Here is a 16,102-nt window from a genome sequence, read left to right as displayed (position 1 = left end):
TTAAGATTCTCTATCGCAATAAAACTAAATTTATAAACAATCTATGAGAATAAACTATATAAAACATATTTTTTAAAATGTGTTCTACTTTATCGACATTTTGTAAAACTGCATTTATTTTTGCTTTACATATTAGAATTATAAAATAATGGTTAAAATTAAGGTCGTGCCGTAAATTTAAAGACCACATCTACATGGATTGTTTATGTATTATTTACATTATGTTTACATGAATCTTTTTCATGTAGACAATAAGCAATGTAAAGCAATAAGCATGTAAGCATTGTATAAGTAATGTAAATTATTATAAATTGAATGATATCAATTGATTACTTGATTGATCTCTTTAAAATGTGTTTTTGCACACAGTTTTACAAAAAAAGTAGTTTTAAACTAGATTGGATTAAATACATTTTAATTTCTTATTAATTGTACAGTGATATGAAAGATGCATGATATTTTAACATAGAAATATTATTATTATTTACGTTGAGCTCTCTCTCTCTCTCTCTCTCTCTCTCTCCTCTCTATGAGCTTCTAAATAATCTAAACTACAAAAATCAGTATATTGTTCAGCTTGCACTTGCAAAACACACAATATATGCACGTTATTTGTTTTTTTTTTTTTTTTTTTTTTTTTAAAGTATATAAAATCAACATCTTTAAAATCATGTTAAATTTTTCTGATATCCTAAAAATTGTACCCAAATTAAATCATAGCATTGAAAATAAAATTGCCAACAAAATATATAAATTTCCGATTAATTAACATAGTTTACATTGTATGCACGTAGATGCAGATTACTAAATCTTACATAAACGCTCAACCCTGATTAAAATCAATATATTTGAGAGGAAAAATGCGTTTCTTTAAATCATTTCAAATTCATATTATCGCTAATTATTCAGTTTACACTTCTTGTTGACGTTGACGTATATAGATGGCGAAATTGGTATAATCACAGTTCTGCAGATAAGTTTTCCATAAAAGAAAATGCGCACGTTTGAGCTTGGTAAATTACGTATCCATGCAAGCTTAATATACTGCGATCACTTGCATACATTTACAGCTTACTCACGCTTTTCTTAGGCCGCGTTTCTTTTGACGCTTTCAGCGCTGTAAGCATTATTCTGTCTTCGTTGCACATTAAACATCAAACGAAGATGGAGCGATGCTCTCAGCGATAAATCAAAGGACGCAGTCTTTATATAGTGATAACGCAATAATTAAACATTTGAATATTCACAAAATATTCATAAAAATGAATAAGAATAAAAAGTAGATTAATATTATGCGTATTTAACATAAATGGAGCAAAATAACGGAAGCTTATTTTTTATTTTATTCATTAATTTTAAAAAATCTAAAATACCTTTAAATGCTTTTGACGTTTTGAGTATTATTTTTAAGTATACCTTACTTAAAGTTACTTAAAATGGCATGTCGGATGATCAAGCTATATGTAACAGCAAGTCTTGCTCAATATTGGCTATCAATTTGCTATTTTATATATGTCCTGCATTCTTATTTAGTATGTTTGCCATCTGTTTGCTGTCGCAGATTATAGTACAGTCACTTTAGGGTTTGATCTCGGAAAAAATGTTAGCAAAAGCTGAATTTTGGCATAGACCTTCGTTTTTGCATAAGATTAAAGGAGAAAAATAGTTGTCATAACTTTCAATCATAACTTTGCGAAAAATTGCACTAGAAAAGTTTTTAAAAAAGTAATTAAAAACTTGGAATGTGTTTTACACCGTTGGAAAATTTTTGTACTTTTGTGAAAAAATCTGCTGGTTAAAATTTTTGTGTAAAGTAATTAATACATACATGTGTAGATTTAACATATGTCTGCTATGTTAATTGAACTTAACAAATATAAAATGTAAAATTATTAAAATAAATATAAAAATATGTTAAAGTAACACAATTTGAACGTATTTATTAAATGTGTTAAAATTTACAGAAAAAAGAGTGTTGATTTTACTCTTTAACAGAAATGGGAATAAAAATTTACAGAAAAAGTGTGTTGATTTTACTCTTATAACAAAAGTGGGGATGACTGCGCGTATGATTTCGACGTAGTCTCGAAGCGTCTCGACGTATAAAAAAATTGTTATTAGATTTCTAAAGATTGCGCTATAGTCTATTGGCTCCTGTTATAGACGTATATAACAGACTGCGAGCATTCCTATTGGAGATCTTCCGGCAAGATCTGAAGGACCGAAGATATGCTTGCAGTGACAATTTTCTTTTCTAATTTTGATCTAATCTAAATGTTAGATGAAATATAATATAATGTTAAATTTTGATAACATTATAAATATAGAAATTAAAATACATATTCAAACTCAAGTTCAAGTTTTTCTTTTTTATACTAACTAATAATACTTTGTAGTCAATGTAAAAAATATCCATGAAAAAAAATTTGACTATAATTTTTCTAAATAAATACGTTTTACATGTAGTTTTCTATTAGTAAAAAAGGCTTAAAAAGGCTATATTCGACGTGTATGTATGTATGTCCACGATTTTCTCTAAAACTATTGGACGGATTTAAATGCGGTTTTCACTGTCCTATAGAGCAATCCTCCAGGAAGGTTTTAGTACATAAAATATCGCGCTAGAACATCAGGGTACGGAGCAGTAAGGAAATATGCGATAATTTATATTAATTTAATGAAGCACTAAAAAAGTATAAAATAAAATTTTTTTTAATAGAGCCGACTTCAAAAAAGTCTAAAAGTATTGAAAAATTGAAAAAAGCTTTAAAAAGTATAAAATAATACTTTTAAGAATCCCTTTCAATTTTTGAAGTTGGCGCCAAATTAATTTCTCAACTAATTTTTGTGTATACAAAAAGAAAACTGCGTCTTCACTCTTATACAGACACTATACATACAGACACAGCGAAAGACTGAACTGAACCAAACTTTTTGTCACACGCAGGTATAAGCTGGCCGGTCACCGTCCCAAATATTTCCCTTTTGTTCCTATTGTTATAGTCCCAAGCGCTCTCTCTTCTTCCCTTACTCCTACTCTTTGTACAATACAATTATATGAGTAAGTATATATTCGTTTCTGCATATTTTTGATGTTATATCAATGATGATAAAAATCAATACAAGTTTAAATAGGTTTTTCGCGATAGCTTGCATATATAGTTATGTAAATAAATAAAAATTTGAAAAATTCGAAATATTGCAATATGGGACCTGTAAAAATAGGCATTTCAAGCTTTTAATTGCTTTTTTAAAAACTTTTTTAGCGCGATTTTTCGAAAAGTTACGACAATTTCAAATTTAATAAAAAATGTTTTATAAAAAATTTTTTAAATTACTGAAAATGTCAATGGCAAAAAAGGTAATGCAGCTTGTCATTCATAAATTAAGAGCATTGAAGTAAAAAACCGTGCAAGATTTCCTGAGATAGCCCAGTCACTTTAGATAAAAATCGAAAAGGCAAAATATACCCATTTTGTTTAAGCCATCAATAACATATCTTGTACAAAATTGTCCACTCTTTAATTTTCTACTGTTATATTTTCTTTGTAAAATCGATATTTAACGAGATATTTGCAAAAGAATGGTATTTAAGCTTTATTTGTTTAATTATTTTTCTTAGCGACCACTGTGCAATGATAAACTCTTTTCCCTTTTAATGCAAAAATGAAGGTCTGTGCCGAAATTCAGTTTGCTAACATTTTTTTCGAGGTTTCGGTCGATTTTTGTCTAAAGTGACTGGGCTATTACGCTAGGAAATTTTGCACGGTTATTTTAAATTTTTAGTTCAATTTGTTTATATTTTATGAATGACAATTTGCGTTACATTTTAATTAATCAAATTTGTTGCCTTTTTACTAAGGAAATTTGTTACAAATGCTTGACAAAGTATGCGTTTCTCAGATTTGACTAACTATAGGTTTTTGTGTTGAAACTTTACATCAGTTTTTGGAATATAAATATTCTGTCTATTTTTTGTTTCTTTCTTTTCACTTTTAATAAGCATGTTACTAATTTTCTAAAGTTCTAACTAATAATAAAGTTCAGCATTAAATTTGTAAGACTATTTTTTTATTAATTAAGCTAATTGTATATAAAAACAGGGAGGGAAAGAAAAAGGGGGAGAAGGAGAGAGAGAGAGAGAAAGAGAGAGAGAGAGAGAGAGAGAGCTTGCGAGCGATGAGTTGTAGGGAGTTTAGTTGATAGATGAGATAGAAAGTTTCGCTCGCAGAGATTCTTCTTTTTTTTTTCTCTCTCTCTTCTCTCTCTCTCTCTCTCTCTGCTCTTCTCTCTCTCTCTCTCTTCTCTCTCTCTCCTTCTCTATCCTCTCTCTTCATCGCTCTCTGTCTTATCTCGCTTCGTCTTTTCGGTTTTTACTACATATGTCCTCCGGGGCGAAGCCCGGGTAACCAGCTAGTGTAGTTATACAATAAAACTTTAATTTCGCTTGTCAAATATTGAGACAGGCTGCTTATTTTTAACTTTATTATTAATTAAACAACCTTCACGCGACGCAGCCAGGTATGTAGCCGTCGGAACTCTTAAGTTTTAATACAAAATTATTTGTTGAGCGCCAACCAATTTTTATAAAATTGCTAAAGTAAAGTAAATTGCTAAAGAAACAGAACTCAAGGGTGGATAGTTGGAAGGACCTTTAGATTGATCATTCGAGATATATACAAAATTAAATCCACTGTATAATATACTAAAGTACTAAACGATATATGTATAATATACTAACAATAAGTAATTAAATCAGTAACGTAGATTTTGACTCAGGCAAGAAGATACAGATTTATTAATAGATTACTTATAGTTGCTGACAGGAACTCTTTTTCGACAAATTTTTATATATCAGATATAATACAACGATCAGATATTAACTTCGACGATCTTACACAATGAACAGCGATTCGACTAATTGGGGGAACGACTCCCAGAATTACAAAGGTGTGTACTGTAACACAGCTTTCCGTAGAGTGAGTTTTCCGGCAATCCGGTTCTCTGGAAAAGGCCCAGCATGAGCTGCATGGGCCGCCTTTTGATAGCTGGCGCATACGCATTTTATTAATTTTGCCGGTGAGCCTATTAGATTCGGACCTCGAATATTCGGGCAGCTTTCTCCGGCGGACGCTGGTTTGGCGTCCTTGTCCACCTTATTGGGCCAAGTCTGAATATGTCTAATATCGCTGTCTTCTCTTCGCTTCTACAATTAGGGCTGCGGTCCACTTGACGCTACAAATGCTTCGAAGCATTCCTCTTCTCTTTTCTTTCAATGAAGAAAAAAGGAGAAGAAAAACGTACCAAAGCATTTGTAGCGTCAAGTGGACCGCAGCCTAGGTGACACGGGTCGTTTTCCTACCGATATAGTTTTTTCATATCATATATCGTCTACTTTTCAAAATAATACGTTTCCTCGCCTGAGTCATTCTAAGCATCAATATAAAATATTATACAGAATAATAATAATAATAATAATATGTATGTATATATATATATATATATATATATATATATATATTTATATATCTATCGCGCTAAAAGAACTCCCGACGAGTCGAATCACGTCGATGTTGAGGGGAATACAATTATACTGTTACAATGTTTTAATAAAAATTGCGTTATTTTACTGACTAATATTTCTAAAAAGTATAAAAATAAAGATCTCGAAAGACAGATGCTGTATTCTTTATATGTACCTATATATATATATATTATATATCTATTACTTATACACACATATACATACACAATATATAATATTTTATTTTAATCGTGTATAAAAAAACTAATTGTATAATATTAAATTAATAGCATCTCAGAATGTTATTTTGAACATGTACTGTTGTTAATTTTTTTTAAATTAAATGATATAAATAGAAAATTAACTTTAACTTTAACTTTTACTATTAAATTTAATAGATATTATACTTAATTATATGAAACACAAGAGACAGACATTATAAATTTGTTATTATTATAAATATAGAGGAAAGTCCCTTATTATGAGATACCGCATCTATTTTGTGTAATTATCGGAAGTCTATGGACAGAATTGAAAAATGTAGTAGGTTATTTTGAAAAAAATTTAATAAACTTTAAGATGTTGAGAAATGTAAAATCTAATTTAAATATTAATTTTTTTTTTTAATTAGAAAAATGTAAAAAATGAGCTTCATACAAAATCGAGTGTGGTCCTAATATGAGATACCCCAAAAAATCGCTAATAAGGTGCAAAATACATCGGTATTGCAATTAGAAAACTTTATTTAATGTCTCTGAAATACAAATGTAATGGCTTATTTGCAATAATCACAAACCCACTTATACTCAATATTTCCAGCGCATGCAGCCAGTGTGCGCTCAGCATGAGCATGCAATCACCATCAGCACACTTTTATAAGTTTGTATAAACCTTCCCTTAACTTTAACATAGTATTTTACCTCTTTTTATTACTGTACAAGAACTTTCATACTCTAGCAACGATCGGCACCCTGAATATCTCATTTACGGATCCCACGCCTTGCGGTTTCGCGATCACCAAATCTATCCTCTAAAATTAAGCAACTCAACATATCCTGTATTTTCCTATTAATACGATCTTACACTCTATCGCTGCATACAGAACTTATTGTCAAATATTTATTTATTATATAATAAACAAGGTTCAAAGTCTCACTTTCATGGAACTTGACAACATCCAAATTCACGATTTCAATATTCGTAACGAGTGCATGCACGATCGAACAATGAATTTTCTATTAAATAGGTTTTACACTAAGGGCAATAAGTTCATAGTGGAACCAACAAATAGAACCTATTTATAGTTCACCATCAGAAATCCCGCTATCTCATATTTAGAAGCTTATCTCATAATAGGAGACTTTCCTCTATATATTACAATAATATAAATTTTTTTTAGTATATATTGGATTAGATCTAGATTAAAATTGAGCAAAAAAAAGTAAAACAACTGAATTAATTTCTTTACATAATTGATATATAGTTCTTAACCATCAAACTTCCAAAATTCATTGAACAGTAAAATCGCGCTGAGAATTCTATTTTTATAAATTCGCGAAACACGAATGAGACCACGAATCGTCTTACGATTCTATCGCCAATGCTCGCGCTGCTCTTATCAGCGATAAGGTCATTGTCTCTCGGAGTTCACCGGTCGTGATTGTACCTGCAGAAAGTGTTATGGCTATCGATCGAGCGCAGCACACTTCGATACACTATTCGTACAACTAATAACGGCCAAGCTCTAGCACAGGGAGTATTGAATCACAGCGAAGCAATAAGGTGCGTAAGCATTAAACCCTTTGTGCATGGAGTGTCACGCAATTTTCGCTGCATGACCGTGAAGTGACTATAGGGATCGGCTTTAATAGACTCATAGACCACGCAATTTTTGCTGCATAACCGTGAAGCAGCGTATCAACTACCGCAGATCTATAACCGTCAAGGATAGCAGCTATAATTAAATAAAAACACAGCGTCTCGCAAAACTGTTCGAGCAGTCTTGTTTAATTTATAAATACATTTGATTTTACTCGTCGCTGTATTTGTAGATCTACTTTTATTATATACCAAATTATGCACAAATTCAAAAGCTTGAAAAATTGTAGACGGTATCGTAAAATATATTTTATGCTCCAATTTTGGAAAATTTTATTGACCGACGTTATTGTATAATTATTATTACATAATATTAAATTGTGAAACTAAAACACATACGTGGAGAAGATACACCTTCGCAATTTAACGTACAGATCAAATACTAGATAAATGAAATGTAAAACTATTTATCAGATATATAATATATTACGCGTACAATAAAAAGTTTTTATATTAATCTATAATAATCTATAAAATATGTAAAGAACAGTTATGTCTATAAATTCGTAGATATCCACAGAAGTTATTAAAATCAAGACAAATGAAATGTATAAATATGCTGGAACTCTCTTATTTCTTCTTTGCAGATCACGTTCACAAGGATACAAAAGATCAATTTCATCGTTGACTCAAGCGACGTCCACAAAGAGAGCAACTCCATGACAGTGTCTATTATTACCATACTGTCGATGGATAGCTCTCTTCATAGCGAGCGCTTTACCCTTAAATTTTGAATTCTCTTCCACCGCCACGTTTGACACTTCCTTGACAAAATAAAAAAGATAGTTATTAATTAGAGAAAAAAACGCCATTTATAGCCCGGACTGAATCTTGATAGTCTAATAATAACATCGTGTGAATATTGTACACTCTTTCCAAACTCAGTAAACTATTTACCGATTTTTTGTCGGTCTTTAAAATACAGCTCTTTGTTGCAACAGTAAATTTACCAAACTTAAATCGATAATTGATTTAAATTTTGATGCTAATAAGCATTTTTATTAAATTACTGTAAAGAATTTATTGCGAAAAATATCACCCTAGCCAGGGTTCCAGCTTGGATCTCTCTACATTCCGTGACGGACGTCTTTACCAATTTAATCACCGAGGCACGTGGTGATATTTATCGAAATAACCGGTTAATAATAGGAACGTATTTTTCAGGCGACATATATACCTAAAAAATAATTATATGCTACACACATAACAAATATCAATATTTTAGTTACTCACATCGGTACACCGTACTTCTTAGTGTTCAGAAATCTCGTTCGCAAATATCGAAAACAGGTGTTCCAAAACTATCAGTAAATATTTTAACGACTATTTTCAATGATATAAAGTCGGTATTTCTATGCCAATAACTTGTTCAGAGATAAAAAATTTATTTACATGAAATCTATCTGGAATTAACAATGACTCGTTATCTCCTCGCAGCTTATTTGAGGCTTTACTAAAATCTTTGTCTACTTATAAATAAAAAGCTATCTAACGTCTTAATATTAAGATAAGCGTCATTTACCTCGCTTCTGGTATCTGTAAGTGGAACACACGTATCATCGTGCATATATTTATCACGCCTGTCCGAAAGAATGTTTTTCGCGAGAAACATCATCGCCAATAATTTATAATAAAGTCTACTTAATATGTACAATACAGTTATTTAATTTTTTTTAGAAAATGTTTTTATATAACATCGTATGCTAAGAGAAACTTTCTTGAAGAAAGAAGTTTACTAGCCGTAATAAATTTTGCGCGATAATCGTTATCGCATGAGAGTCATTATACGCAATACAGCGATGGCGTCGTAACACGAGAACCCCGGGTAAACTCATCAATAAGATTTTAACTTGCTGGCGTACCGAAAGATGGATGAATTTGCCCATAAATATTTATTTGCTCTATGATGTTAACAATTCTGAATAGAAATAAAGAGGAAAAGATTTAAGAGTAACACTGAGTCGTTATTTGCAAAGTGATTAGCACATGTTTTATCTAATAGTATAAAGATAATATAAATTTAAATGTACACATTCGATAATTTTTCAGAAATAAAAATTCTCGACAGTTGCTCTTATAAAAAGTAAAAGATCCCTTCGAGATTTTTTTAATAAAACTAACTTCCAGCTTTCTGCAGTCTCCAATCTCAACTCTTGATTCTCAGTCCACAGCTTTCAATTTTTTAGTCTCACCTCAGTTAACCCCCATCTTACATATTTTAGTTATTGTTTGATGAAAGTCGATACTTTAATTGTAATTTCTCACACAAAGTACTTGATAATTATTTTACTATCTTCGCGCATTTGATTCAACATTTTCTTATTCTAATTTTATTAATATTTAATGTACGTACAATATATGTGTTGCGCTGAAATGATATTCGTCACGCAACTATAGCTTCTCTGTTCATTCGCGAAACTCATTATTTCAGCTTCATTTGTAATATACGCCAGCCAATATTAGCGTTCTGCTAGCAATAACTGGTCCGCGATCGCAGCTCAAGGAAGGAGGCAGCCCCTGACGCTAAAGAGTGGGCTGGCTTCGACTTAGCGGCACGGCTCGTTATCGGGAAGGTGCGAGGAGCCTCTTCCTCTTTAGCGCGCCGCCATCTGATTGCACCGCAAACATAACTGCTCCGCTACCAGCTCGTGCCACGACTCATTAACACATTCTTTTGGCCGCTCAACAATACCGCGCGAAGCACGAAAAATTGCAGGCAGTTCGGTGCCCCCTAAAATTAATCGTCAAATTAGATACAGCTTTTTTCATATTGCTTTTCGCTTCATCAAGGCGGGAAAAGTTTAACGTAAGAAACGTCAGAGAATTTGTAATAACTTGTAGTAGTCTCTATTTGGCATCTCGAGTTTTCATCGCAACAACTCGATAACTCGTACACTTATAAATATTCAATGTTAAAAAATTAGATATAATAATTATAATAATGCGACGGACGATACACATTTCTCGTTCTCCGTTTCCCTATATAAAAGATTGATATATTGTGCTTCCACTTTTAATTCTTTCTGAAATCGCAATGCGGTTGGTCGCAGATATTTGACGCTCGTAAGATTTCAGAGTCGTGCCAACTTCGCGTCACCCGCGTAATTAACGTGCTTCAACTAATCCATGTACAAACCTGTATGATATAAACGCACGTCGCGACGACATGACATTCCCGATGGAGCGAGATCGTTCTGCGTTCTATTTACTCAGATGACATTTTCACCGCGGTTACAAGCAACTGCTTAAACAGTACGTTGATTCGACGATTGGGGCACCGAAAGGTGTTGGAATTTTAGTTGGAACTTTAAGAAATTGCTCCTCGCATTTTTAACGGGTCTTCAAACTAATTTGAACAGACGCATATAAAAGACAATTATATTTTTAATTTTAATAAATAACATAATTTCTGTAATTAAAATAAAATTATTCATACTTGAAAGATAATTATTCATAGTTGCATGATAATGAAATGCTATTTGATAACAAAATAGAATAATTCTATAAATTGTGTGGACTTTCATTATAATATTTTAAGAAAGATATTCTAAAATGTGTGTGACTAACTTCATCGCAAATAAAAAAGACATGTTAAATATTACTAGCTTTAAACTTTAGTACTATTTTCATATATAAAAAATAAAATTTTTTATTTTATAAGCTGGCATTAAGTAGAAAAGTATGATTCTTTCAGGTTTAGCATTGCGTTCCACGCATAAACTTCACATTTGGACTATTGAGAGACCTGTTAATAAACCATAACGTGTTCATAAATAGAAAAGTCAGCCCGCGTTTTCTATGTATCACTTGATATCGCGCGATGAAACACGTACAAGATATCGTCTTTGAGAGCCGCGATTGCACCTTATCAGCGAGCGATACGATAAGGCGATAACGAGGCGACTCACTCCGGTATTACCAAAAATCCTCGGCAACCTCGGCAATAATTCCTCGAGTTGTAAATTTTACTAAATTGCGCGCACAAACGTTTATCGGGGGGTACGCATACTCTGGCGGCGGCCGGAGAGTTGCCAGCAGCCTGCATTAATTACAACCGCGTTAATTTACAAGTGGTTGCACGTCCTCTCCCGGTAGTTTACACGCTTGCATTACGTAATCGATTTTGTCCATTCGTAATCGGCATATTCTTTTCTTCTGGGTTGGCTGTGACAGACAACGTCCTCCCGTTCCGGAGCACGAAAACGTTCCTCTTTCTCTTTCTCTCTCTGAAGAAAATAACCAAGTTGCATGATACTCGATCGCTAAACGTTAATTTAACAAACAAGCGATATATTATCGAAATACGACATTCTGTACTACGATACGATCATCGCTGAAATTTTCGATCGGTGATGTAATAACTCTATGCAACTATATAATCGAGTTTATGCGAACGTTCACGACAAAATCTTATCTTCACTGACGAATTATTTTTGAGGAGACTCGCAAAGACTGCACCGTAAAATCGTCCGACTATAAGATAAAAGAAATAAAGCGAAACGGAGCAAAACAACTCGATAATGCGAATTATGTCGCGTTTATTCTACTTGAAGACATTTGCATTATAAATTATAGAAAAAGTATCAAAACATGATCAACAATTAATCCATTAATTAAGGTATTGTAATATATAAACGTCAATATATGTGTAGAATTGCTATAATAGCTTCAACTCATATTAAAGACATAATAATATGTAAAACATTGTGTATTGTATATTAAAAATTAGGAATTATATATTTCAGTAAATTTTAATTATTGAAAAAATATTTATTTCTGATAGTTTGATAATATTTGTTACTTTTCATTGTAAAATAATACTTCGTGTTATATTTCATGATATCAATAAAATATACCACAAAGTAATTTTATGAAATTATAAAAATGCTATATAAATAATACTATAAATAAATCATTCGTTTTAAATTATCCAAATTTGTTTAAAAGTATTCAAATGATTCTTAAGGGTTGTACAAAGAATCTTTAATCTTATTGCTTTATTTTAAAGCAAAAGCATAATATTTTTCTTTAAAAAAATAATACAAATCTGTTGTATATTTTCTATTAATTCTTTATCTCAATAAAAATCCATTTCTGTTATTTACAATTACGTAATTAGTATCGTTGCGCTTTCATTTTTTATTATTTTCTTATCATGCAGAGCTACTGCACTGTATCGAGAGGACACTATAGCACTGAAAATCAACTTCATTATCACGTTTTTGCGATATCTATTATTTTTTTAAATAAAGGAAGTTAAATTTAAAATATATAAATAAATGTGTATATAACATATACATACTTGTACACTTTATTTTAAATATTTTATGCCTCATTTTTTTTCTATGTTGTATGTAATTTATATTTAATATATATTTAATATAAATATATATATATATATATATATATGTTACATATTTTAAAAAGCAACATTCCTGTCATTCCTAAATTATATAAAGCAGCATTATATAAAAGAGCAACAATTTACACTCTAAAATAATATAAATAAGAAATTATTAATGTAATTTTTAAAATGCATTTTTCATTTTTATCAGAATTTATGATTGCAAAACATAAGTATGAAAGTTATAAACATGGACAGAAATAAACCTTGAAGATTTAATTATATCCGTGATTCCAGTTTCTTTATTCCAAAATGTTTCAATTTATTTAATAAATTATTGTAACAGATTCCAACTATAAATATAAAAAATTGAGCCGAATGAGTTATATTACGTACGTGTCTATATGAGTATATTATAACGTAGTGAGCGTATTAAAAGTATGTTTCAATCAAATAATAAAGGTATTATTTCCTTATCTTATATTTGAAAAGTCAAAAGAGATAATTTTAATTCCTTTTCCATGTATCGTGTAGCGGATTTATGGGGTACAATAAGCTTTCCACGTAAAATGTGACTATTGCGATTGTAGCAAAGCCGATTGCATTAAATCCAGATTTCAAAAAAACCATATATAAATTATTCCTTAATTGATCAATCTAATAGCATTGATATCTTAATATAGCAGTTATTTATTTATTCGTTAATTTTATATATTATAGCTGGGTTACCCGGGCTTCGCCCGGGAGTCGTTTTCCTTCAAACTACTTCATTTCCAACATTATATGTTGTCTAATTTACGCTAATTTTAAGATATTCGGCCTTTTTTTTTGTTTCTCGTTGGAGGAGAAAAATGCCTAATGCATACCCTAGGCCCTAATGCATACCCCTAGGAATTCTACCCCTGTTTTATACACAATTCTTTAAGACTCGGTAAATTATTTCCCGAAAAATTACTTTGATACCACTTTCATCGAATATTAATTAATCGTTAAGCTGTAATGCTTCGTTGCAGACTGCAAAGCAATAAAGAGGTATATATTTTTTTTCTTTAAATCAATTTTAGCTTTAAAACAAATAAGCTACTGCTCTATTTTACTAGTATATTAGTTAATTTTCACATAATCGACATATGTACATTACAACCGCATAAAAGTTAAAAACGACGAAGGACACAGCTTAGTATCTTATACTTAGATAATCTTTTTCTTTTAATGAATATAAACGAACGAAGTGTGTGTTCTTATATTAAAAAATTATTTCCTATGTTATAAGCTGTATGGAAAATATTTAACACATGTATATTAGGACATTTAAATACCGTTTTATTTTATATGTCGCACATTTAACGCTAAGTGCTGTTGTTGTAAGTGTTTCTTGTATGCATATACTGCGTGTAATTTTTATATCATTTTTGTGTCCGGTGTAAACAATATCCAACTTTATTTGAATAGTCATTTATATTTAGTCAAGCTCGAGATAAGGGTAAATGCGGTGTGTTAAATACGCGCTAACAAATCAAAGTTCGACTATCGATTTTGCACCGATAATCAAGCTAATCATTGTCGATGAAAATCGATTTAATTATTCGCTATTAACGCTATTGCTGTACCATCACACACATCAATCGTATTTATAGCAATGCCAGAAAGGGAAAGGCACTTACTTTATATATCACATCTAGGAAAAAAAAACTGTAAAGATATCATGAAAAAATTGAATAATTATCCTTGTTCGACGTTTTGTTACATAAAGTTCTACTTCAACGAGCTTAAAAATTCTGTCCGTTGTTAACTCACGAAAAAAAAAATTAACGTATTCATCATCAATATCTGTTAATTTTAATCCTCACGATTTTCCAATCCCACGTGTGATGATCAGGATTACAATCTAATTGTGACAATAAATGCGATAATTTTCTCTTCACTTTATCATTGCCGTCGAATATTAAACCGGTCGTAATTAACCAGTTGCGGTCTCGGCGACAAAATACCTCACTGACATTAGGGTTGGCACGCACATCCCGAATTATCATTTCCATAGGCTGATGAGTAGCGGACGGCCTCGCGACTGTGCGTTACGTAACGAAAGTGGAGCGTACGTTTCGTATTGCCCCGCGAGCGCGCGATTGTTCCTTCAAAAATTTGCACATGAAAAGCACGAACGACTGAGCAAGAAAATGTATTTTCAGGAAAGACGAGCGCGCCGGTCGTGAACTCGAGATATTTCATGGAAAAACCGAAGGTGCGATCGATCTTATCATAAAATACCGATCGATAAATCTATCCTGATTCCACAATCAATTGTCACGTTTTCCGAGCAACACGAAAATCTAAAAAAAAAAATGCGTACAAAAATGTCGGATATGTCTGAAAAATTAAAATGTCTCGATATTTATGGTTGTTTATCCGTTTGCTTCGGTAACTGACTCCCAGGTCGTCGTCTGATGCTATTCGCTCACCCGATTCCCAAATCGATCTCGACAACGGATCGTCGTCGAGGGCGATCCATCTGGCTTACCTGCGGAAATCCGATCAAGCCGCGGAATCGATCCCCGCGTTGCGACTGATCCTCCTAGTTTCCGGCGAATCCTCTGGATGACGACGAGATGATCGGCGCCGATATACCAGAGCGCCGATCGCGACCGGCGATACGGCGAAAAATTCGCGGCAAACGGACTTGGCGGAATGAACGGACGAAGGAGGTTCAAGAACGAGTGACGTGGACGTCCCACAGCGTCGACTCATATACTCTACCCGCGCCAATCTGACGTCACGGGCGCGTTTCTTATCAGCTAGAGGAGGCCCAACACCTGTAAAGCCCACACCTGTCGGCGGTGAGCTTAAGCGCCGTCGGAAACACGCCCAGCTCGTCTGGCGACGACGACGACGACGATGACGATGACGATGATGACGGAAGTTTTCGTGGAGCGCTATACCCGCAGATCGTCCACAAGTGCATCCGGTGCTCGATACCGCGTTAGTAACGTTAGGTCCCTCTTATTTTGGGTGCATAATTGTCTAATTTTCTAACATTTTAATAATAGTAATCCTCTAATATTTTAAACTACATTTTTTTTATTTTAATTAAACAAAAGAAGTATAAGACGTCAGCCCTTGGGCCAATTAGATAATAAAAATTGCAATTTAGATACTTTATAGCTAGCCATTCACTTAATAACTCTTGCGATAAGTTAGTTTTACAGCTTCCGATTATTCAAAATATATGAAAAAATATAGATCACGTTAATTCTTTATCGGGAGATATTTTTATGAAAATTTAAATGCGTTGCGTCGAAACTTAATCTTAATAATCTTAATAAAGTGTTAGAAAATTCTTGTTATTTTTTCAGCGATTT

The 16,102-nt window shown here is 32.2% G+C and overlaps 1 pseudogene across 1 annotated transcript; it reads right to left on the bottom strand.

Annotated features, from left to right (window-relative positions):
• Positions 1–10,010: 10,010 nt before the first annotated feature.
• LOC143902940 (uncharacterized) lies at positions 10,011–15,801 on the bottom strand (annotated as a pseudogene). Its single transcript, XR_013258539.1, has 4 exons — positions 15,265–15,801; positions 14,765–14,878; positions 14,411–14,424; positions 10,011–11,945 (listed from the first exon to the last, which is right to left on the bottom strand). The product of XR_013258539.1 is annotated as an uncharacterized LOC143902940 (transcript).
• Positions 15,802–16,102: the final 301 nt, after the last annotated feature.

Source organism: Temnothorax americanus, unplaced genomic scaffold (genome assembly GCF_048541705.1).
Source record: "Temnothorax americanus isolate GAGA-0224 unplaced genomic scaffold, ASM4854170v1 Scaffold42, whole genome shotgun sequence".
NCBI lineage: Eukaryota > Metazoa > Arthropoda > Insecta > Hymenoptera > Formicidae > Temnothorax > Temnothorax americanus.
This window is presented reverse-complemented; position numbering and strand designations above follow the sequence as displayed.